The 16,216-nt window shown below is 38.3% G+C and overlaps 1 pseudogene; it reads right to left on the bottom strand.

Moving 5' to 3' along the window:
* The window catches only part of LOC128826002 (calmodulin-binding transcription activator 1-like), a 65,006-nt pseudogene that overhangs the window by 37,299 nt on the left and 11,491 nt on the right, over window positions 1–16,216 (bottom strand).

The following is a 16,216-nucleotide window of genomic DNA, read 5'->3' as shown; positions in this document are numbered from 1 at the left end:
CCTGATTAGCAAGATAGTCACTGTATAGCTACATTGGGCTTTCTGTACAAATGTATTGGTTTAGCTTAATAGGGAGCTGTTGGAAAAACAAACAGAAAGGCAACTCAATAGCTCTAAATAAGAGTCTCCCAACAAACCTTTGGGGACAATTACAAGACAATGGCTTAGTGAAGATGCTATTTCTAGGCCCCAGCCAAAGCCAAAGCCACAATTGTTTTTCCAAGCCTGGGAGCCTAGTAATGGACTCTGAATGGGTAAAAGGTCTCTCTAGAGAGGGAGTGGGGGCAGTTGTCAATTTGTTGAGGAAACAGACTGATACGGACACAGAGACATGTCCTGCAATAGTGTCTGAATCAGCTGGGGCCTTCCCCAAGTTTCCAGGGGGATGATAAGCCTTAGGTAAAACAGGAATAATTATAGACTTATTTTCTCTGAAATGCTTTAATATTAAACAAACAATACTTTGCTTTAAGAAAGCCTTTTGGATGCCACCGGTTATAACCACTGGATGCCACCGGTTATAGCTCCTGAGGAACAGAACTGCAGGTTCTGAAGTCAGATCTACCGATGTAACCAGTTAGTAGCAGAGTATTGCAGCCCAATGCCTGGTCTGAGAATAGGAGAATCACACTATTCCTACCCAAAAGAGGTGATTGCCTGCAGGCCTGAATGGGGGTGCACTCAGGGAGAGCAGAAGGGGTTAGAGGTGCAACTAGCCCAATAACTGACAGAAAGATCTCAACAATTCATATAGAAAGCTAGATTTATTACAGTGCTTACTGACTGGTCCACTGAATACACTGTAGCTAGACAAATTTATGCAGGGTAAAAAACCTTGTACTTTATTATGACAAAGTAGATTTGGAATCTGGGACAGATGATGGTATCACAAAGGGAATTGAAGCTTAAAGAGTTGTGGAGATCACCATTGTGACTCAAGTTTCCTTTCAGGCAAAGCTGCAGAAGAAACTGATTTTCATGCTTGATACAGCCACTCAATTTATGGGTGCCAGATTCACCAGACTACAGCAATCTCCATTCACATATGATCAATATTATCTCTCCACACAATGGTCTATTGATAAAAGGCAAAATTAACTTTTCTACCTATAAAATTTTGATTTCTTCTAGTATGTATCCACACTCAATTAAAGAATATTTCTGTTCAACCTAGGAGAACGATGCCAGAGCTCAGTGAAACGAACAGAAAAAGGCTAGTGTGAAGCGATCAATCCCTTGTTGTCCAGTCCAACCATCTGGCAGTCAGAGGCTATGGGGCATCCAGAGCATGGGTTTGTACCTGGACCATCTTGGCTAATAGCCATTGATGAACCTATCCTCCAAACACTTATCCAATTCTTTTTAAAATCTACTTATAGTTTTGGCCTTCGCAACATCCCCTGCAAACAAGTTCCACATGTTGACTCTGTGTTGTGTGAAGTAGTACTTCCTTTTGCGTTTTAAACCTGCTGCCTATTAATTTCATTGGGTGACCCTGGTTCTTGTGTTATGTGAAGGAATAAATAACACTTCCCTATTCACTTTCTCCACTCCATTCAAGATTTTATAGACCTCTATCAGAAGCCCCTTTAGTCAGCTTTTTCCAAGCTCAATAGTCCCAGGCTTTTTAGTCACTCTCTCATACGAGAGTAAGAACGGCCATACTGAGTCAGACCAAAGGTCCATCCAGCCCAGTATCCTGTCTTCCGACAGTGACCAATGCCAGGTGTCCCAGAGGGAGTGATCAGAACAGGTAATGATCAAGTGATCCATCCCCCATCACTCATTCCCAGCTTCTGGCAAACAGAGGCTAGGGACACGATCCTTGCCTATCCTGGCTAACAGCCATTGATGGACCTATCCTCTATGAATTTATCTAGGTTTTTTGAACCCTGTTATAGTCTTGTTCTTCACAACATCCTCTGGCAAGGAGTTCCACATGTTGACTGTGTGTTGTATGAAAAAAATACTTCCTTTTGTTTGTTTTAAACCTGCTGCCTATTAATTTCATTTGGTTACCCCTAGTTCTTCTGTTATGAGAAGTAGTAAATAACACTTCCTATTTACTTTCTCCACACCAGTCATGATTTTATAGACCTCTATATGGAAGCTGCACCGTACCCATAATCATTTTTGTTTCCCTTCTCTGTACCTTTTCCATTTCTAATATATTTTTAAGATGGGGCAACCAGAACTGCATGCAGTACTCAATGTGTAACCATACCATGAAATTATAGAGTGGCATTATGATATTTACTGCCTTATTATCTATCCCTTGCCTAACAATTTCTAAGATGGTTAGTTTTTTTGACTGCCGCTGCACATTAAAAAGCAACAGAGGGTCCTGTGGCACCTTAGAGACTAACAGAAGTATTGGGAGCATAAGCTTTCGTGGGTAAGAACCTCACTTCTTCAGATGCAAGTCAGATGCCTTGCATCTGAAGAAGTGAGGTTCTTACCCACGAAAGCTTATGCTCCCAATACTTCTGTTAGTCTCTAAGGTGCCACAGGACCCTCTGTTGCTTTTTACAGATTCAGACTAACACGGCTACCCCTCTGATGCTGCACATTAAGTGGATGTCTTCAGAGAACTATCCACAATGACTCCAATATCTCTTCTTGAGTGATAACAACTAATTTAGACCCCATCACTTTTGTATGTATAATTGGGATTATGTTTTCCAATATGCGTTAAATGCATTCTTTTGCATTTATCAACACTGAATTTCATCTGCCATTTTGTTGCCCAGTCATCCAGTTTTATGAGATCCCTTTGTAATTCTTTGCAGTCTGCTTTGGACTACAAGACATGAGAGTATCTAGTTAATTAAGCCTAGGTTCTAGAATGAGTATTATGATTTTATTTTATATAACCATATATTTCCAAATTTTCTACTTGCTATTACTTGAAACTCTGTGCTCTATTAAATAAATTTATACTTGATTTCACTATAAATATACCTCAGAGTAGGTTAAGTGGAGCAGTGACCTCAGGTGGAACTGGTAAGACTGGCTGTACTGTTTCTTTCAGAGCAATGGATCTGTGAATACAGCAAGTGCCCAGTGGATCAGGGGCTGGACAATCCGAGGAGATGCTCAGAGGGTCCAAGGGTTGGTGTGTGCCTATTGCTAACCCGTAAAGAGAGAACAGTGCCTGCATAGGCCTAGAGGGGAATGCTTGTATTGCCCGTAGCCAATGGAGTTGGGGAGCTGACCCCTGGCAAACACAGGCAAGGCTTCCTCATACTAAGGGGAGATGGTAGTGCACTGCCTCACTCTCAGTCCCCCTGAGGAGCATCACATCTACCATGTCTGACATTAGAGCTCTGCACTGGGACTAGGGTCCCGGAGGACCCATTGCCAGAATAGCAGGAGCAGGATTAAAGAAGGGTCCCCCGCAGAGCTCTATCTGACATGACATTTGACTAGTTTATATGCAAGTAGATGAAGTCACATATTGTTACTGTTTTAGATTTTGTACCTCTGATCTCCCTCAATATTGTGCATTCACTATCCTGATTCAGAAACTGGTACTTACACCCTATCAGATTTTTATTCTTATGATTTGAAATTTATAACTAAAGATTCTACTGCATGATCCTCTTCTCTTAGAATCTTCAAAATATTTTAAGTACAATGTTACTTCCCCATATTTATGACCTGATCTGTTCTTCCTCTACAATTTACCCCCAGATATTATAGCCTTCCACTGACACACTGCTTTGTGTCATTTCACCACGTTTCAGACTTCTTGCATTAAATAATAATTAAATTGTATAATATTTAATAATTGCTACTGAAGGAAATGCCTACTGGATAGAGCACCAGACTGGGACTCGGGAGACCTGGGGTCTTTCCTGACTCTGCCACTGCCTGTTGGGTGACCTTGGGCAAATCACTTAACCTCTCTGGGTCTCAGTTTCTCCAGCTGTAAAATGGAGATATGATGATAACCTCTTTTGTGAAGTGCATTGAAAACTACTGATGAAAAGTGCTATATAAAATGTAGATATTTTTAAAAAAACTGCCTGGCTACCAAATATTCTAAATTCTCCCACTGAAATATCAATAGATGATTCATCTTTTCCAAAATAAAACCATAACCCTATAAATAAGGGATATAAATCAGGAACTGAGTGGAACAATAATATAGTTTTTGGACTAAATCACAAATATGCAATTTCTAATTAACTTGATTTATATACATACACTATACCCAATTAACATACTTCAACAAAATGTGATTTTTCTAAAAGTTAGAGGAATGTGTCTCAATAATACCTAAAGTTCAGGCTTAATTTCTAGCACAATAGGTGCATCCTAGAGAGGATAATTTACGTCTTGTAGGACTGAAAATTCCTCCACAGTTTAAAAGTAAATAAAGTCACAATACCACCATGCCACTAACACTCAGCTCTAGCAAACATCAGTACAGTAGAACCTCAGAGTTACGAACACCTTGCGAATGGAAGTTGTTTGTAACTCTACAGTGTTTCTTACTCTGAACAAAACGTTATGGCTGTTCTTTCAAAAGTTTACAAATGAACATTGACTTAATACAGCTTTGAAACTTTACTATGGAGAAGAAAAATGCTGCTTTTAACCATCTTAATTTAAACAAAACAAGCACAGAAACAATTTCCTTGCCTTGTCAATTTTTTTTTAAACTTTCCCTTATTTTTTTAGTAGTTTACATTTAACACAATACTGTACAGTGCTTGCCTTTGGGGGTGAGGGGTGTCTTTGCTGCTACCTGATTACGTACTTCTGGTTCCAAATGTTCTGTTCATACTTCTGGTGTTCATAACGCTGAGGTTCTACTGTACTACTACACCTGTGCATAAGCACATTGCGATAGCAATAAAGCACCACATTAAGAACATAAGAATATAAGAACAACCATACTTGGTCGGACAAAAGGTCCATCTAGCCCAGTATCCTGTCTTCTGCGAGTGGCCAATCCAGATGCCTCAGAGGGAATAAACAGAACAGGTAATCAAGTGATCCATCCCCTATCACCCATTCCCAGCTTCTGGCAAACAGAGGCCAGGGACACCATCCCTGCCCATCCTGGCTAATAGCCATTGATGGACCTATCCTCCATGAACTTATTTAGTTCTTTTCTGAACCCTGTTATAGTCTTGGTCTTCACAACTTCCTCTGGCAAGGATTCCACAGGTTGACTGTGCATTGTGTGAAAAAATACTTCCTTTTGTTTGTTTTAAACCTGCTGCCTAGTAATTTCATTTGGTGACCCCTAGTTTGTGTGTTATGAGAAGGAGTAAATAACACTTCCTTATTTACTTTCTCCACACCATGATTTTATAGACCTATATCATATCCGCCCTTAGTCATCTCTTTTCCAAGCTGAAAAGTCCCAGTTTTATTAATCTCTCCTCATAAGGCAGCCATTCCATATCCCTAATAATTTTTGTTGCCCTTTTCTGAACTTTTTCCCAAGTCCAATATATCTTTTTTGAGATGGGGCAACCACATCTGCACGCAGTATTCAAGATGTGGGCGTACCATGGATTTATATAGAGGCAATATATTTTCTGTCTTATTATTAATCCCTTTCTTAATGATTCCCAACACTCGGTTCGCCTTTTTGACTGCCACTGCCCATTGAGTGGATGTTTTCAGAGAACTTAGAGAATTTTTTCACTTCAAGGTCCCAGAAACAAAGGCAAGGTTTTCGTCTCGAGGCCAAAAGACCAAAAACATCAAGACACTTGATCACGGCCTTGGATAGACCAAGAGACTACCTACACTTGACCAGAGCTCAGAGACTCCAAGATCTCTTTATTGAGTGGTAACAGTTAATTTAGACCCCCATCATTTTATATGTATAACTGGGATTATGTTTTCCAATGTGCATTACTTTACATTTATCAACATTGAATTTCATCTGCCATTTTGTTGGCCAGTCACCCAGTTTTGTAAGATCCTTTTGTAGATCTTCACAGTCTGCTTGGGATTTAGCTATCTTGAGTAGTTTTGTATCATCTGCAAATGTTGCCACCTCACTGTTTACCCCTTTTTCCAGATCATTTATGTTGAATAGGACTTGTCCCAGTACAGACCCCTGGGGGACACCGCTATTTACCTCTCTCCATTCCTACCCTTTGTTTCCTATCTTTTAACCAGTTACCAACCCATGAGAGGACTTTCTCTCTTATCCCATGACAGCTTACTTTGCTTAAGAGCAGTGGTTCTCTAACTTTTGTACTGGTGTCCCCTTTCACATGGCAAGCCTCTGAGTGCGACCCCCCTTATAAATTAAAAACACTTTTTTACATATTTAACACCATTATAAATGCTGGAGTCAAAGCGGGACTTGGGGTGGAAGCTCACAGCTTGTGACCCCCTGGTCACCCCCTGAGAGGTCCCAACCCCCAGTTTGAGAAACCTTGCTTAAGAGCCTTTTGTGAGGGACCTTGTCAAAGGCTTTCTGAAAATCTAAGTACACTATATCCACTGGATCCCCCTTGTCCACATGCTTGTTGACCCTCTCTAGTAGAATGGTGAGGTATGATTTCCCTTTACAAAAACCATAGAATTATAGAACTGGAAGGGGCCTTGAGAGGTCATCTAGTCCAGTCCCCTGCACTCATGGCAGGACTAAGTATTATCTAGACCAGGGGTTCTCAAACTGGGGGTAGGGACGCCTCCCCAGGGGGTCATGAGGTTATTACATGTGGGGTCATGAGCTGTCAGCCTCCAACCCAAACCCTGCTTTGCCTCCAGCATTTATAATAGTATTAAATATATTTTAAAGTATTTTTAACATGTAAGGGGGAGTCGCACTCAGAGGCTTGCTATGTGAAAGGGGTCACCAGTACAAAAGTTTGAGAACCACTGATCTAGATCATCCCTGACAGGTGTTTGTCTAACCTGCTCTTAAAAATCTCCAATGATGGAGATTCCACAACCTTCCTAGGCAATTTATTCCAGACTTAACCACCCTGAAGGTTAGGAAGTTTTTCCTAATGTCCAACCTAAACTTCCCTTGCTGCAATTTAAGCCCATTGCTTCTTGACCTAGCCTATCAAGAACAATTTTTCTCCCTCCTCCTTGTAACAACCTTTTACGTAGTTGAAAACTATTATGTCCTGTCTCAGTCTTCTCTTTTCTAGAGAAAACAAACCCATTTTTTTCCAATCTTCCCTCATAGGTCATGTTTTCTAGACTTTTAATAATTTTTGTTGCTTTTCTCTGGACTTTCTCCAATTTCTCCACATCTTTCCTGAAATGTGGCACCCAGAACTGGACACAATTCTCCAGTTGAGGCCTAATCAGTGTGGAATAGAGCGGAAGAATTACTTCTTGTGTCTTGCATGCAACACTCCTGCTAATACATCCCAGAATGATGTTCACTTCGGGGGGGGGGGGGGAATAGTGTTATACTGTCAGGGCTGGCACTTCCACTAGGGCGGCAGGATTTGGGGGATGGCATTTTGCCATCCTCGGCGGAAATTCGGCAACGGGGGGTCCTTCCGCTCCGGGTCTTTGGCGGAAATTCGGTGGCGGGTCCTTCACTCGCTCCGGGACCCGCCGCCAAAGTGCCCCGAAGATGCGGAGCGGAAGGACCCCGCCGCCAAATGCTCAGAGGAGGAGCGCTGCCGCCTACGGTGGCAAAAACCCTGGCACCGCTCCTATATACTGTTGACTCATATTTAGCTTGTGGTCCACTGTGACCCCCAGATCCCTTTCCGCAGTACTCCCATTAGGCAGTCATTTCTCATTTTGTATGTGTGCAACTGACTGTTGATTTTTCCCCAACGAATTATGTTCATCTAGGTGTCTGACAATTTTGTTCTTTACTATAGTTTCAACCATTTTACATGGTACTGACATCAGGTTTACTGGCCTGTAATTGTCAGGATCACCTCTGGAGCCCTTTTTAAAAAGTGGCATCACATTAGCTATCCTCCAGTTATTTGGTACAGAAGCTGATTTAAATGATAGGTTACACACTACAGTTAGTAGTTCTGCAATTTCACATTTGAGTTCCTTCACTATTCTTGGGTGAAAACCATCCGGTCCTGGTGACTTATTACTGTTTAGTTTATCAATTTGATCCAAAATCTCAATGACACCTTGAGCTGGGATAGTTCCTCAGATTTGTCACCTAAAGAGAATGGCTCAGGTTTGGAATTTCCCTCACATCCTCAGCCGTGAAGACCGATGCAAAGAATTAATTTCGTTTCTCTGCAATGGCCTTATCGTCCTTGAGTGCTCCTTTAGCATCTCGATCTTCCAGGGCCCCACTGGATGTTTAGTAGGCTTCCCTCTTCTGATGTACTTAAAAAAAAATTTTGCTATTACTTTTTAAGTCTTTGGCTAGCTATTATTCAAATTCTTTTTTGGCCTTCCTAATTATATTTTTACAAGTCATTTGTCAGAGTTTATGCTCCTTTCTATTTTCCTCACTAGGATTTAACTTCCACTTTTTAATGGATGCCTTTTTGTCTCTCATTGCTTCTTTTATTTTGTTGTTTAGCCACGGTGGTACTTTTTTGGTTCTCTTACTGTTTTTTAATTTGAGGTATACATTTAAGTTGAGCTACTATTATGGTGTTTTTTAAAAGTTTCCACGCAGCTTACAGGGATTTCACTTTTGGCGCTGTACCTTTTAATTTGTTTAACTAACCTCCTCATTTTTGTGTAGTCTCCCTTTTTGAAATTAAATGCTACAAGTGTTTGGCTGCTGTGGTGTTTTCCCTGCCACAGAGATGTTAAATTTAATTATATTATGGATTACCAAGCGATCCAGCTATAATCACTTCTTGGATCAGATCTTGTGCTCCATTTAGGATTAAATCAAGAATTGCCTCTCCTCTTGTGGTCTCCAGGACCAGCTGCTTCAAGAAGCAGTCAATTAAGGTGTCAAGAAACTTTATCTCTGCATCCCATCCTGAGGTAAAAGAAATATATTTTTTCCCCCCCTGCTGGTCCCCCACCCTGTATACAAAGATATTTGGAGGAGCTGCTGTTTTCTCCACCCTTTATCAGAGCTATATGAAGACTTATGAAGCACCCCCCCCCCCCGAGATCAGCTCTTGCTGTTGGGGGCTATCCCATGGATCACTGGGTCTCAGGTTGCTGCTGCCAGCATTCAATGTTATCATACCTAGTTTCTCAGGAGCATTGTAGCACCAGAATTCTAGTGCTGACAGCTAGCTAAAAGGTAGCACCAAAAAAATGCACCTCTGTTGCACCTGAAGAAAGTAAGATATGTAAAATACTTTTAGTCATAACGTACTATTTTAAATTGCATAACAACTTTTAATGGCAGCAACACAGAACTGTACTGTTATTATAAAGTGTCAGACTCATGATGGATTAATATTCGAGGAAAACATAGTGAAGAGTAGTGACTAACTGCTCAGGCAAATATTTTTCATTCACTTACAATCAAATATGTTGGCATTGCAAACTTTCTAACAAAATTTTTTTGCTGTTCTAATTTAAAACTCAAATACCAGACAATTTATTAAATATGAAATTGCTACTGATACATTCAACACTTCTATACTGCTTTACATCTTCAAAATACTTCACAAACGTTAACTCAAGCGAAACACCACGAGTATGAAGCAAGCATATATCCCCCTTTTTACAGATTAGCAAATGAGACACAAGTAAGTGATCATCAGCCCAAATTCAGAGTTCATGGCAGGGAGAGAATTCCCAGAGGGAGGGTTAAGCTTCACCAGACAATCTTGCCCCATACAGCATGTGTTCATATTGTCTTCATATTTTTTCCAGTCAGGGATAGGATTTTTTACTCCAGCCAACCCTCCCAGTATTAGATGCAGTTATACTGACAAAGTTTTTTTGCCGCCTAGTATAGACCTGGCCACAGCTCAAAAACCTTTCTAAGACACAAACAGTCTCTATAGAAAACTAAGAAAATATACTAAAATAAAACAGCCTACAAGTTCTTGTTATGATTCAATAAGAAAATCAGACATTTGAATTCTATAAACAATCTTCGTTCAAAAAAATTTGTTAGGTGAGACAAAAGCCCAAGTGAAACTAATATGAAGTTCATAGAAAGTTCTGTATTAATTATACACTGTAAACCCTTTGCAATTTTATGGGCTTGTTCATGCTCCTTGCACTTCATCCTCCCAAGGGAGGCAACATGGACCATAAAACTTTAAAGCACACAATAGCAAATCACAATGAGCCTCTCTCCTACTATTCCCCCTCCCCCCCAACACATCTTTTTTACTGTTCTTAAATTGTCTGTGATCCAGAAGGTGGATATGCAACTCTAGACAATTTAACTGCCAGAGTTTTATCAGTGCAATGTGTAATTTCAGAATACAAAAATGGGTTGATCAACTCCTGATTTGCCTACAGTTCTATACTATACAAACAAACAGGATAAGCCTATAAAACTCACAAATATATCAGTTTTATAAACCTGATTTTCAACTGGTAATAAATAAATTTTAAAGAAGATCAGTTTCCAAACTGCACCTCAGCATGACGACAAAAGGAGTGAAAATTTTGCAAAGAGGCTGTTTAACATATATCAAAAATTGAACATTGCAATAAAATTTAATCACCATATCCAGATTTTTGGATGGGTGTCTTTAGAATAAAACTGAAATAAAGAGATAACCTTATTTATCTAGAAAGTGATTCTTGCAGAAGTTTCCATCAGTGTAACAGTACCTAGGTATATGGGAAGGTAAATCTAACCATTGCTGTTTGAAGTAATTAGCAGTTGTTGACATATTAATCACTTAAAATTAATATTTCATATCTCTTCACAAGAAAAATAACCCATAAAGTCTGTTAATATTTTCATGTGTTGGGACCACGATAACATTCAGAGATTTTCAGAGGATTTCCTATAGTATTTAGGAGCACAAATCCCATTGATGCTCAGTTGGACGTGTGGTTCTAAATCCTTCAGGATCTTCTGAAAACCCCACCCCACCTTAAAAAATAAGCTCACCTTAAAAACTGAATCTTTGAGCATTTGACACTGATTTTCCAAAAAATGACTATAAAAAGAGTGAAAAACTTTTCAACATGACTTCATTTAATCACAGTAAATTTATATAATTTACCCAAATTTTAATAATTTGGATTAGTTTAGACTCAAATCTCAAATTTGTGAATTCCCTATAAGCCCAAATAATTGTGAAGTCCTGAGATAAATCAAAACAAAATTATTGGACACAAATCTATCACACTGATTATGTTAATATCTAACTCTGTATGTGGTTATTTCTGAAAACTCAGTAGAATTGTTTCAAATTGCTAAACTTCCATGGTAACCAATTTGATCAGTAACTTGGTATCAAATAATACAATTAAAACAGCACTTATCAGCTTTATGTTTAGCTCCTTGAACCATAAGGTTATTGTTTAAATTTGAAACAGGTGACAGGGTTCTTAAACATAATCACAAATTATTGCATACAAAAATAAAAAACACGTGCAGAGCTGAATAACTGCTGTAATAACTGTGTCTGCCTTTAACACACTGAAGAGCTGGGGAACAGAAAAGAAATACACTATTTATAAAACAGATTGAAAAAAAGGGTTTATTTGACTGCATACATATGTTGGATGTCATGTTGATGCAACGGTTTCTATATTTAAACCACATCCATCAAAGAAATAGCCCCTTATAAAAAGCAAACTGGCCTCTAACATCAAGGTTACCTTTTCTGAGCAAACTATTTTCAGATCTATTCCAGATAACCTAACCACCTAACATCAAGATATTTCACAGTATTAGTATTTCGCAAGGTAAAAAGATATAATCATATAAAAAGGCATAATAAGTTCATATATTTAAACTTGCTTTTTTTAGCTATTTTACTTATTTTTAACTTTTGCAGGATATGTACTGCTAATAAATGTAACTGATAACCCTGGACACCAACATATAGGCTTAAAAAGTCTACTTGCTAAATCACCCAGGACAAGTGGGAAGCTTTCCAGGGTGAATACCATCAGGATCTCCAGAAACTAAGCTTTTATTTTTAAACAATTAAATCTGTAGTCCTTATGATTGCAAAGATAATGTTCCAAACATGAACGAGCGTAACTGATGTAACACTGCCTTCTTAAGTCTGCAGACAAACTGTTCCAGTACCTCTGCTGCTGCTCCGTTTTCCTATGCTGTGGTAAAGCCAAAACTAACCACATTTCTGTACAAAACCTGGTGAAGTAGTGAAATTCACAACAATCATTGTGCCAGAAATGTACTTGATGCTTTAAAGACATGTATCAAGATAAGGTCTCTGCCCTAAAAGAACACAATCTTAATAGACAAAAAATTAGGCAAAGAATTTGGCAAATATTTACCATTTGTAAATAAGTGTGCAAAGGAAAATGATTGCACAGATGTGTTTGGCATGTGTTAGGTTTGTGTTTTGTTTTTCCCCCAAGTAAGCTCACCTACTATATGAACGAATAATTACATTAAACTATTTTGATAATTTCAAATCAGTTCCAAAATAAGCCTTTTATTTAATTTTTTCCAGCTATTTTAAATCTTTCACAGTCTGGAATCCACACTGGTGGGTCACTGTGAGTTAAATGGAATTATACTGAAATGGAATTGTCTCAGAGAACGGACACGCTGGACAGCTGCTAACCCACAAATGAATTTTGGCAAATCCTCACATCCTGCCTGGCTAAAGGGATCTAATTTGCAAGTTACTTCTTAGGTAGAAAGTACACAAATCCTTGTGCTGTCTGGCTACTGTCCTCATAAGGACAGTGCCATATTCTGACAAAAATGCTACTTCTGTTTCTCAAGCCCTTGATCTGTTATCCCATTCAACCACTTCTCTCAAATATCCTGCCCTAGAGGAAGGTTAAGCCACAAACACATAATAGATAAGCCCTGTTTACAAAGAATTGCAGTGGTTTAACTTCAATCGGTTTAAAAGCAAATTTAGTTGAAGTGAAGTACAGCAAACATACATGTATACATTCATATCAATTTAACTTTCATCTGTGAATTATGGATATAAACTGATCCATGCACAAAGCTGCACCAGTTTAACTAAATTATTTATTTATTTATTAAATCCCACCTTTAGTTAAACCACCCCCTAACTTTAAATTACATTATTTTAGATACTATCTCAATTTTAACAACAACAGCTTGATTACTGGTCAGGTTATTATACCCTCTCCAAATTCAGTTCTCCATTAACTTCAGAACAGGAAAATACTGAAGCATTTAAAACAACATAAAATTATTCATGGGTGAAGCTACCAATCCTTCCCCTAAGCAGCAGAGGGAGTCAGTGTTCTGAAATATGGGGAATAAAAGCCACAGACAAGAGAAGATAAAGAGCATATTACAGTGTAATCAGAAGAATTCGCAATGCTCCCTATGAATTGGACAAACACCTTTAACACAAAGTTGGTTTCCTAAAAAACACTCCAGCCTCTGAGTTTATTTAGCCCAGCATATAGTTATCTCAAATATAAGGACACAGTCAAGTTATCTAATTAATTCCATCAAGTTCTAACATCATAATTTGTCACCAGAATTCCCTAAAGGAATTAGTTCCTTGAAAGTTACTGCAACCTTTGTATTAAAGCTATGCAAAGTCCAGAACATGCTCCAGAACCCAGACAACTAAGACTACAGTTACTACCTTCCATGTGTCCTATCCCTGAAATGAATAATGACCTAGAAGTTAAAAGTACGTTACATGGATTTTTAAATGCCTCTGAAGATCAAGAAACAGCAAAACACCATTGAAAAAAATATTGCAAAGCAAGTTAGTAAGATTGAAAGTAGGGGTAAAAAACAACATGATGGACAAATAAAAATAATACTTAAGCAAAAAAAAAAAAAAAAAATCCAAAGAGTCAGTGGAAAGGAAAAACCTGAAAAGCAATAATGCTAAAAACAGACCTCTAGATAATAGTGGACAGCAAACTAAACACATGTGCAAAGCAATAAAGCAACAAAAAATGCCAATACAATTTTGGATTTAGACACACAGAAAACACAGAGCAGAGGAGATACGAGAGTCTACAAATAAATCTGACAAGGGTTCACAAAACTGGGTGACTGGGCAACAAAAATGGCAGATGAAATTCAATGTTGATAAATGCAAAATAATGCACATTGGAAAACATAATCCCAAATCTACATACAAAATAATGGACTCTAAATTAGCTGTTACCACTCAAGTAAGAGATCTTGGACTCATTGTAGATAGTTCTCTGAAAACATCTGCTCAATGTACAGCAGCAGTCAAAAAAGCTAACAAAATGTTAGGAACCATTAGGAAAGGGATAGATAAGACAGTAAATATCAGAACTCCAATATATAAATCCATTGCATGCTCACATCTTGAATACTGTGCGCAGTTCTGGTAACCGCATCTTTAAAAAAAGACATTAGAATTGGAAAAGATACAGAGAAGGGCAACAAAAATGAACAAAGATACGGAACAGCTTCCTTATGAGGAGAGATTATAAAGAATGGGACTTTTCAGCTTGGAAAAGAGATAACAAAAGGGGAATAGAATAGAGGTCTATAAAATCATGAATGGTATGGACAAAGTGAACATTATTTACACCTTCACATAACAAGAACTAGGGGGCACCCAATGAAATTAATAGGCAGCAAGTTTAAAAGAAACAAAAGTACTACTTCACATAATGCATGGTCAACTTGTGGAACTCATTGACAGATGATGTTGTGAAGGTCAAAAGTATAACTGGATTCTAAAAAGAATGAGATAAGTTCATGGAAGATAGGTCCATCAATGGCTATTAGCCAAGATGGTCAGGGATGCAACTCCCTGCTCTAGGTGTCCATAGCCTTTGACTGCCCAGAAGCTGGGAGTAAGACAACAGGGGATGGATCACTCAGTGATTGCCCTGTTCTATTTCATTCCCTCTGAAGCACCTGGCATTGGTCACTGATGGAAGACAGGATATTGGGCAAGATGGACCATTGGTCTGACCCAGTATGGCCATTTTTATGTTCTTATTATGCTAATAAGTATTGTCTGACTGTTATTTCTTGTGATCCATCTGTCTGTAGTGTCCACTCCTGTCTCATCTTCAGCTTGAATTTAAAACTCTGAGGCAGGGACCATCTTTTTATGATGTGTTTTCATAGGGCCTAGAACAACAGAATTCTGATCAATGATAGAGGCCCCAAGACACTACTGTAACACAAAATAAATAATATAATCTCTTCACAAAGCGTTAGAATAACTGCATCTGGAATAATATTCTCTCTTCTGGGCACTCTTGACCAATAAAATAGCTCACTAGAAGGAGAGTTCAGAGAAGAATGACAAAAATTATCAGGACGATGGAAGAAATGACTTGTGAAGATTAAAAGAACTAAATATGTATATTTTACTTAAGTGACAACTGTAGAAGAGCCAGGAGCCTACAAATAGCTAAAAGGTGTTAAAACCAAGGAGGAGGAGACATTATTTAGGAAAGATACATAACTAGGAATAATGGGGTAAAACAAATAGGATGAATTGTATAAATATACTTTAATATTCCAATAGTATGTACATCTACTAAGCTGCTGTAGTACAAGTAATTATCCAAAAATCTCAAAGCATTTACAGAAAATAAAAGTAAGTCAGTCCTTACACTCTGGCAAGGAAGGGAACCATTAACTTATTTTACAGATGAGGAAATTGAAGCACACACAGGGTAAAAGAGCACTGGAAGATTTTTTTTCAAAAATATTTTTAACCTTTTCTAAAACAATTATTTTTTAAGAGTGTTAAGAGGTTAACAGTCTATAGTAATAGATTTTAACTATTTGGCACTCACTACCAACTTGAATAAAGAAAATGGGCTAATCAACTACTCTTTTAGGGTTCCACCAACACAAAATGCAAAACATGCTGCCAGCATCTCAGTTAAATTGGTTTCATTTGGTTTTAAAAATTCATGGAAACATTTCTATTAGTCTTAGGCTTTGCAAAACCTAATCTCTACAAAAACCAAAATGCGTTTTTTCCTTTTGTCACTCAGGAAAATCTATTCTCATAACTCCAAGTCCTATACTGTAATCGCTAGTCAATAATTCCTCTGTGAACAAACAGAGAGAGACTCCAGATTCAGCAATCTGAATGGAGAATCCATTAGGAGAGAAAGGTGTAGTTATCCATTCGAGGACAAGAAGGTGAAAGGCATCAACTCCCCATTAATAAACACAGTGTTGCTTTTGATC

Source organism: Malaclemys terrapin, chromosome 19 (genome assembly GCF_027887155.1).
Source record: "Malaclemys terrapin pileata isolate rMalTer1 chromosome 19, rMalTer1.hap1, whole genome shotgun sequence".
NCBI classification, from domain to species: domain Eukaryota; kingdom Metazoa; phylum Chordata; order Testudines; family Emydidae; genus Malaclemys; species Malaclemys terrapin.
Note: the sequence above shows the minus strand (reverse complement) of the source record. Positions and strands in the feature narration are given on the sequence as shown.